General features: G+C 37.9%; 1 long non-coding RNA gene across 1 annotated transcript; it reads right to left on the reverse strand.

Annotated features, from left to right (window-relative positions):
• Positions 1–4,750: 4,750 nt before the first annotated feature.
• Positions 4,751–7,987, reverse strand: LOC132546637 (uncharacterized). The gene is made up of 3 exons (XR_009554066.1): positions 7,581–7,987; positions 5,831–5,913; positions 4,751–5,036 (listed from the first exon to the last, which is right to left on the reverse strand). It is a non-coding gene; the product is annotated as an uncharacterized LOC132546637 (long non-coding RNA).
• Positions 7,988–8,358: the final 371 nt, after the last annotated feature.

Genomic DNA, 8,358 nt, shown 5'->3' on the forward strand with positions numbered 1-8,358 from the left:
CCGTGTACATTACAGTGATGTTTATTTCCTTTGAATTACAATTGATCTCATATAAAATAAACTACATAATATTTATATGTTGACATTTGGAATTTCCCCATTGATAATGTTTATAAGTGCACTTAATCAAAACACTGAAAATTTCCCTGTGGATTTCATTCATGCAAATTACTAAATTGACGATTTTTGCATTCAATCCAAACTGACATTCAGTAGCATAAACAACACTCCCCACGCCCGCCCCCCATCCCCATCCCCCCCCCCCCCTCCCCCCCCCCATGTCCATGTCAAACATTTTGGTACACCAGGAAAAATATTGTCACAAAGAACACACATGCCAAATATGAAAGTCATGTAATATGACGCAATAGTTTCATCCAGTCCATGTCGTCACCAGAGTATATTTGATATCGAAATGTCTCGATCATCGACTGTTCCACGGAAAGTCCATGATAAATTAATATCGGTAGTATTTAATATACTGTGTGTCTCTTACATGTCAGAATTTCGTTGGACTTTCGAGATAGGTATATCTAGTACTAGATAACCTTCTAGATGTCTCGTGTTCCATAGAACTATTTCAATGACCTTGAATTGATAGTGTTACCGGTATACTTTGCAATTGATCGTGATGATATTTGTAATTTTATCAACAATTGTCGATAAAGACAATGATATTACTTCTCTGGTTTCTACTGGGGAATTCTTCTCAAATGATATTTCAGTGGATGATTTGTCCACTTGATAAATATATTATGGAAAATATTGACGAACAGCTCCGTTTCTCGGCGTTTCATCCCCCAAGAGACACAAATCTAGAGCATTTTGTTCTCCTATTCTGTCATACTGCCATCGGTTTGGGTCAAGCGTAAAACTGACCGCGATGATTGTATTCCCATCTGTGGGCATATTCATTGTAACCATGTTTATATCACTGTAGTCTCCACCCACACTGCTTAATCAATCAGTGTCGATTTATAAGCTTTGCTATAGGTACCAAGGTCATACTGTAGGTAAGTCGGTAATTATCAGTATTGACCTTACGATCGGGGAGCAACGTATGTACACAAATTATATATTCTATGTGAATACACATACGCTCCCGGTAACGGAGATGTCTGAATCTAAAATCCGGAGGATCCTACATAGAATCTGGAATGCTGGAGTTTCTTTACATTTTCTGATTATATGTCTCGCTCCAAATATATTCTTTGCTCTGAATGTATCCTTTGCTAATATTGAGGTTTTACTGTCAGTTCACAAGCTCTCGTAATTCAAAGTTTTCAGATATCCGATAACAGACTGTTACATATTAACACGTGTATGTGAACGTGCGGAAATAGACCTATAATCTCGATAATAATGGATATCACCCAGTAATAAACCACTAGGCCCGGATGATAAATCACTTTTATCCGGAATTACCAACGACTTGATATAGACACTCTTTCACAGATGAGTCATTTTCTGGACGCAGTTGCTTTTTATTCGAACGTGTCTTTGTCTGAAAGTAGAGATAATTTTTTATCTGGAAAGGTTAACAATTGTCTTGACGATCATCATCCATTATCTGGACAGAGACTTTTCTTGTCCGGGATATTGTCTGAACATATTGGAATGGCGCAATGTGCCTCGTCCTTATTTTGACTAATATATTCTATTGACATAGACACAGCCAATACGGGTGTTCTTCGGTTTGAAAAATTAACCAAAATATATATACATTCATGTACAATTGTCTGGATATTGAATTTGGTTATACACAAAGTTCTTCAAACGACTTAGTAAGTCGGAAGTTTCGATGCCTGTACAAGGTTATTATACATCTATCTGCAATGTTACGAGCATTGTTTTTGTCTAAACATCTGACCATTTTCATACTGGAATACGAGCGAATCCGTCAACAGCTGTCACTCCTACTGATAGATAGTGAAAAGTCCTTGGGGGCATTGCTTAGTACTTGGAATTTCAATAAAGTACAATGTTGCCTAAATCGATGATTTATTCCAATGATTTATCAATACCGAACAAGCGAATAACATATTCCGACACAAATTTTGAATTTGACTACATTTTACTGCTGTTTCGTCCTTCTTGGACTCGTTATGGATCCTAAATTTTAATCTGAGAGAGGAGTGAGAAAATCCAAAACTGATAGAGAGAAATTTAAAAAATTTGGAGGCGGATGTGCACTATCACCATAACTTAATCACGTACATGATTTTATATATGACACCGAGGGACGAGGCACATTGCCCTGTCTCATGTCCATTCCCTGATGCTTTATATTCTCTAGTAGAACTAAGGAACGCTACATTTTATCTAAAAAATCCATCCGCGTTTAATTACTTTATAACGACAGCAGGACTAAGGACTTTGTGTACGTATCAATCAACCAATGAGTTTACCGACAGGTAGGGGACAGGCCCGCAGCACTTTGGTTGTGTATTCATACGCGGTTCATTTTTGCTTATCAGTGCCATCAGGGAAATATGTTATCTATTTCCAATGGAGAACACCGTGCGAGGTTCAGTAGACAGTAATTACATCTGCTTTATAAATGTGTAGAACATCAGAGGTTTTTTCTAGACTTTAAAATGATAAAGGTATAGTTTGAGGGAAAAAAATACCATCATAGCTTTACTTCAATTAGAGATCGTTACCCAACTTACCCAAGTAATACGTTTCAGCAGGTAATACAGTGAACCAATTAAATTTGTATTCATACCCGGCCGCCATCGTTATGATGTTTTTTGGTAAATACTGAAGAATGGTTGACGTATCGGATTAACTCACTTTCTAGACGTAATGAGTTTCAGTCTCGGCTGAACGTCATTACGTAAAGCTAACAGACAGCTATAGAATATGCACATTTACTGGAAACAGGCTATAAATTATGGCGCAGTTTAGGATATCGTGCAATAGAGGCGTGCAACAATGTTTCTAGGATGAACTATGGTTAAAAGTATAATCAGAAAGTTCTTTTTGATGAATATGAGTATGAATAATTACATATATATCAAATATATAGGACTTGATAAGTGGGACTATTGAGTGATAACAGCCAAATTACTCAGAGGCAGCACAAGTGATAAACACGGTATTACATATGTTGAGTAAATGTGCAGTCTATGGTGACTTTATCCGACATTTCTTCATTTTTCCTCTGTTGATCGCGAAAAGACGCCGGTCGAAAAAACGAAACTCCCTTCAAATCGAAATAAAGCAAAGGCGCCAAATCGATGTTAAAACCATGTCAAAGTGGAAAATTGAAATGACATCTTTTATACCGCGGGTTGGCGTCTTTTCGTTATTTCGATTTGGCGGGATTTCGTCTTTTCGCTTTGGCGGCGGGTTTTCGTCTTTAAGTTATTTCGTTTTTTCGACTGACGTCTTTTCGCGGGCAACAGAACTAGAAGAACAAAATGTCAGGTACAAATCACCACAGGAATCTATATTTTAAGGAAATGAATTTCCATGTGGAATACAATTAGATGTTGATCGGTCGTTATAGAACATACTAACACACAAAAGTAACGAAGTAAAGTATGTTCAACGTATAACTTTGGTGTCACTAACGAATTCCCAGTTCCTCACCTTATGACGCGTTTGGCTCGAAATCCAATGCTTCCCATGAAATTCGGCTGGTCAAGTATTTCTAGATTCGTCAGGGAATTTTAAGTTGATGTTTGGCTTTCTCTTTTGATATCGTGACATTATTTACATGGATTGGCTAAGGTTCACATAGCTGGTATCGTCGATGAAGCAGAAGACGCCTACTCTTCCGGAACACCTGGTCGTTTTACTTTTTCAGGAACATCGATGTATTTTTCTTTTTTTCATATTTTGCCACCATTTTATTGAATTGTAGTTTTTATTATGATTATGTTGACATGTTGGTATTTTCTTCATCGTCAGTGTTTTTTAATGTTTAACACTTAATTGAAATTTATGTCAAACATGAGTACGTTTTAGAATAGTCGTTTTTTTTTATAACATAATGTAGAGGATTTGAGTATGACGTTTCAATGACTATACGGTCACCTTCATGAAACAAATGACCAGTATTGAGCGTACTAACACTGGGCTACGTAGTGTACGAGATGGTAAGGAATCGACCAACATTTTCTACTGTACTATGATACTAGGTACACTAAGGTTGGAAATAGTGTGGCGAGATTGTAAACAGATTATAGACCAAAAAAAGATGGTACCCATGTACTGTAGTCGTTTCGGCTACACTTCTTTTTAAACGTCACACCCTAATGTTCTACTAGTTGTGTTATAAGAACTTCTATTCTATTGACTTTACCAACCAGGATCAAATATTCCGAAACATGAGGGTACATATTGCGTTTATGATCATTACAGAAATGTCCTGCTGACTAAAATCAAGTTAAGAAATATTTAAAAAAAACGATGACAGATAAACAACAATTACAATGGTATCACACAGAAATTACTTAATACGATATGTAGTAATAAAAGGTTTATACATTTGTAAATGTAGCTATGCATTTGTAACTTTAGATTCGTTGGATGTCAAAATACCCACAATACAACCATTATAGAAATACTTCGCGGGTTTTATTACAGCTTGGATTACTCTCAATAAAACTTGTTCATTAGTGTCCTGCATGTTACACCTAGTCGTCACGTGCACCTTCAAATGTAGCCTAATCTTGTCAAGCATGCGCAGTGGGTAATACATCTACATCCGCTCGTAAACTTAAGTCTATTAGGATGGTGTTAACGATTGAAACACGCTTATATATAACGTTTGTCTTTGTTACCACGTACAACACAAGCTAAATTGAAAATTCAACTTCGGAATACGGGTTTAAAACGTAATAAAGCAAAGGGAAAAACTATCACATCGTCCAAAGCGGAACCATTAATTCTATTTCCAATTTCTTAGAATCAGATATACCACACGCTACAGCGGTAAAACGTATGATGCCATGCGTATCCCTCGACGCCAAAATGACCAACTTGTCTAGACCATTCCCCTGTCACGTGACCGACCAAGGATAAATCTGTAATATACGGCAATCGTATTGTGAAATATTTTCAATATAACATATACTGCAATAGGGTAATGTCTCTTTCATATAGTACGCCAGAAAATGATAAACAAAAACATTCCATTGTTCAAATTACATTTGAGTGAACTATTCAGCCATCAATTTGACTGTAATTTTTTTCGATGCGTTTATCATCAGTAAATCAGTGTTTATGTCAGTAGCCGTCCGGATTCCGAGTTAAGTTATGTAACACCAGAGAATGTAACATTCTCTATACGCCAGAGGTTACGATCACTTTCGCACTTTCACATGTCATGGCAGAAATGAAGGTTTTATGTCCGACACCTTGTGGACAAGATGAAAAGACTAGTTTAATCCTCTAATGTACATCAAACGAAACTCGAGGTCGCGTAACGGTACACTGTAATGGCTTTGAAGTTGGGTATCGCTTCTTTGTAATCCTCAAAAGTAGCGTATCAGCCTGTGATTGGTCAGCATTTTTCTCATGTAACCAATTTGGCCAGTACATGTTCCAGAGATGTAGAGAGGGTGATCGTAAACCTTGGAGTATCGAGGATGGGAATGTTACAGCATAGACGTATTTTCACATAAAATATGTTTTTTTCACAATATTTTATACTTTAACTAGGACACAAGTAACTGAACAATTACCCCCCTCCACCACCACCACCACTGAAAAAATGTTTAGTGTTGTTTCCACAACGTATCGATTGTATCAGTTTTCACCTAAAATTTCTAGCACATATTTCTACACAAGTACCACGAGCGATAACACTTATGCTTACCTTGTGTATGCTGTGCAATTACACATTACTCTTACAGCTGAAATCCATACCCGGCGTTCCATCATTACAAATCCAGTCGAGGACTGTAAAACATCGGAAATAGCTGTGTTTTGATGAAAGGTTAAGGTCAAATAAGGGTACTAACTGTAGTATAATAAAAATTCTTCAGACTTTTTAATAGTATTGATTGTATCTATGATATGGTATATAAGATAAAAAGTCATCAAATGTTCTTGTTTAGGGCGATATTAAAGATCTCTACAGAAAGAACGCAATCTGAATCTAGGTTTGTGTACCTGCTAATCAATGGTATACGATAGTATAGGAAATAAGTTGTCCTTGTGTCTGATACCTGTGTCAGGTACCGGGGAGGTTGATCTTGTGATATATCACTGTGTACCGGGGAGGTTGATCTTTTGATATATCCCTGTGTATCGGGAAGGTTGATCTTGTGATATATCCCTGTGTCAGGTACCGGGGAGGTTGATCTTGTGATATATTCCTGTGTACCGGGGAGGTTGATCTTGTGATATATCACTGTGTATCGGGGAGGTTGATCTTGTGATATATCCCTGTGTACCGGGGAGGTTGATCTTGTGATATATCCCTGTGTCAGGTATCGGGGAGGTTGATCTTTTGATATATCCCTGTGTATCGGGAAGGTTGATCTTGTGATATATCCCTGTGTCAGGTATCGGGGAGGTTGATCTTGTGATATATCCCTGTGTACCGGGGAGGTTGATCTTGTGATATATCCATGTGTACCGGGGAGGTTGATCTTGTGATATATCCATGTGTACCGGGGAGGTTGATCTTGTGATATATCCCTGTGTATCGGGAAGGTTGATCTTGTGATATATCCCTGTGTACCGGGGAGGTTGATCTTGTGATATGTCCCTGTGTACCGGGGAGGTTAATCTTGTGATATGTCCCTGTGTACCGGGGAGGTTGATCTTGTGATATGTCCCTGTGTACCGGGGAGGTCGATCTTGTGATATGTCCCTGTTAACCGGGGAGGTCGATCTTGTGATATATCCCTGTGTACCGGGGAGGTCGATCTTGTGATATATCCCTGTGTACCGGGGAGGTTGATCTTGTGATATATCCCTGTGTACCGGGAGAAGGATGGCCATTGTGATGTCAGTCTTTTGATAATGAATTGAGACGAGAAGAATGATGTTTAATGATATCAGTCTATATTTTCATGAATAGAACGAGAAGGATGGCCATTGTGATGTTAGTTTCTATTTCAATGGATAGAAATGAGGAGAATATCCACTGTAATGTCGGTTTGTTTTTAATGTATAGAACTGAGATTTCTGTTCTTTGTGATGACAGTCACTATTTTGAATAAGGATTGAGATTTGTTCTTTGTGACGTTAGTGTTTAGTTGAATAAATAGAAATGGAGAGTTTTTTTTGCGATGCGCGTCTCTATTTGAATTAATAGAACTGTAAAAAAAATCTTTGCGATACAGTCTCTATACGTTTTTAATGGATAAGGCCGAGAATTTTGTTCTTTGTGACGCCAGTCCCCGCTTTTAAAAAATCAATATGACTTTTAATTTTTTTTCTTGTCATTATCTTCCCTATCACCCATAAATACAGACTGTAGATAAAATGTGGTAGAGTTCATATCCATGAATTTGAATTCTAGTACAAACTACATGTTAATAAGATGGAAAACCACGAAATTTGGGCAACACGAAAATACATGATTCTACACTAGGTCACATCACTCTCATACGTACGGTCGTAGGTAAAAGGTTTGATCGTTAAATCGTTCCGTTGTGGAATTAACTCCTCTCTCATTTCCCCCAAGTTTTGGCTAATTACTTTGTTTGTCTGCTAACGATCTGTTTACCTCGCCCCAATGTAACGATGCTCGTGTATTATCAGTGTGAGTAGAACGGATCCGACACAGGGCGACCAGTACATGCTCACATAGACACACTGAAATCCTCAATAATAGCGTCCTTGGTCCATGCAACTCAACTGTGATTAATGACCGGAACTATTCCAACAGCTCACTTGAAGCATCATACCTCCGCATACCAGTATCAACATCAGACAGGAAGGAATCTCAGGTACAAATTGCTTAATGGCAACAAGCGCGCATTCACGACGTCGTGAAATGTGAGCGAAACATACCTAGACCCAGTTTGGTACGATACACCAAGAGGCATCACGGGGAATCCACAATAGTCGTTCGGAAGGAAAAAAACACACACATTTTCTTAATGCACCAATCTGATATTTGTGATGACTGATTCACGAAAGATGCATTCATATCCTTGTGTGTTATAAGTACATTGGAGGTACATGCACAAAAGTACATTGTAATAAAAAATTGTTAATCAGCTTTGTCCACAACCATCCATTTTCATTTAGAAATAACCAGTGTAACTTACACATGATCGACAGAGTCTAAAGACTTGAGTGATCGTCGGGTGTTACAAGAAACCAATTGCACGCGAAATCATTAGTACATGTTGGCACAAGTCTGAGGCAGCGTACACAAAACAATCG

The sequence above is a fragment of the Ylistrum balloti genome, unplaced genomic scaffold, assembly GCF_031769215.1.
Source record: "Ylistrum balloti isolate Yb309-2 unplaced genomic scaffold, AGI_CSIRO_Ybal_v1 Utg369898, whole genome shotgun sequence".
Taxonomy (NCBI): domain Eukaryota; kingdom Metazoa; phylum Mollusca; class Bivalvia; order Pectinida; family Pectinidae; genus Ylistrum; species Ylistrum balloti.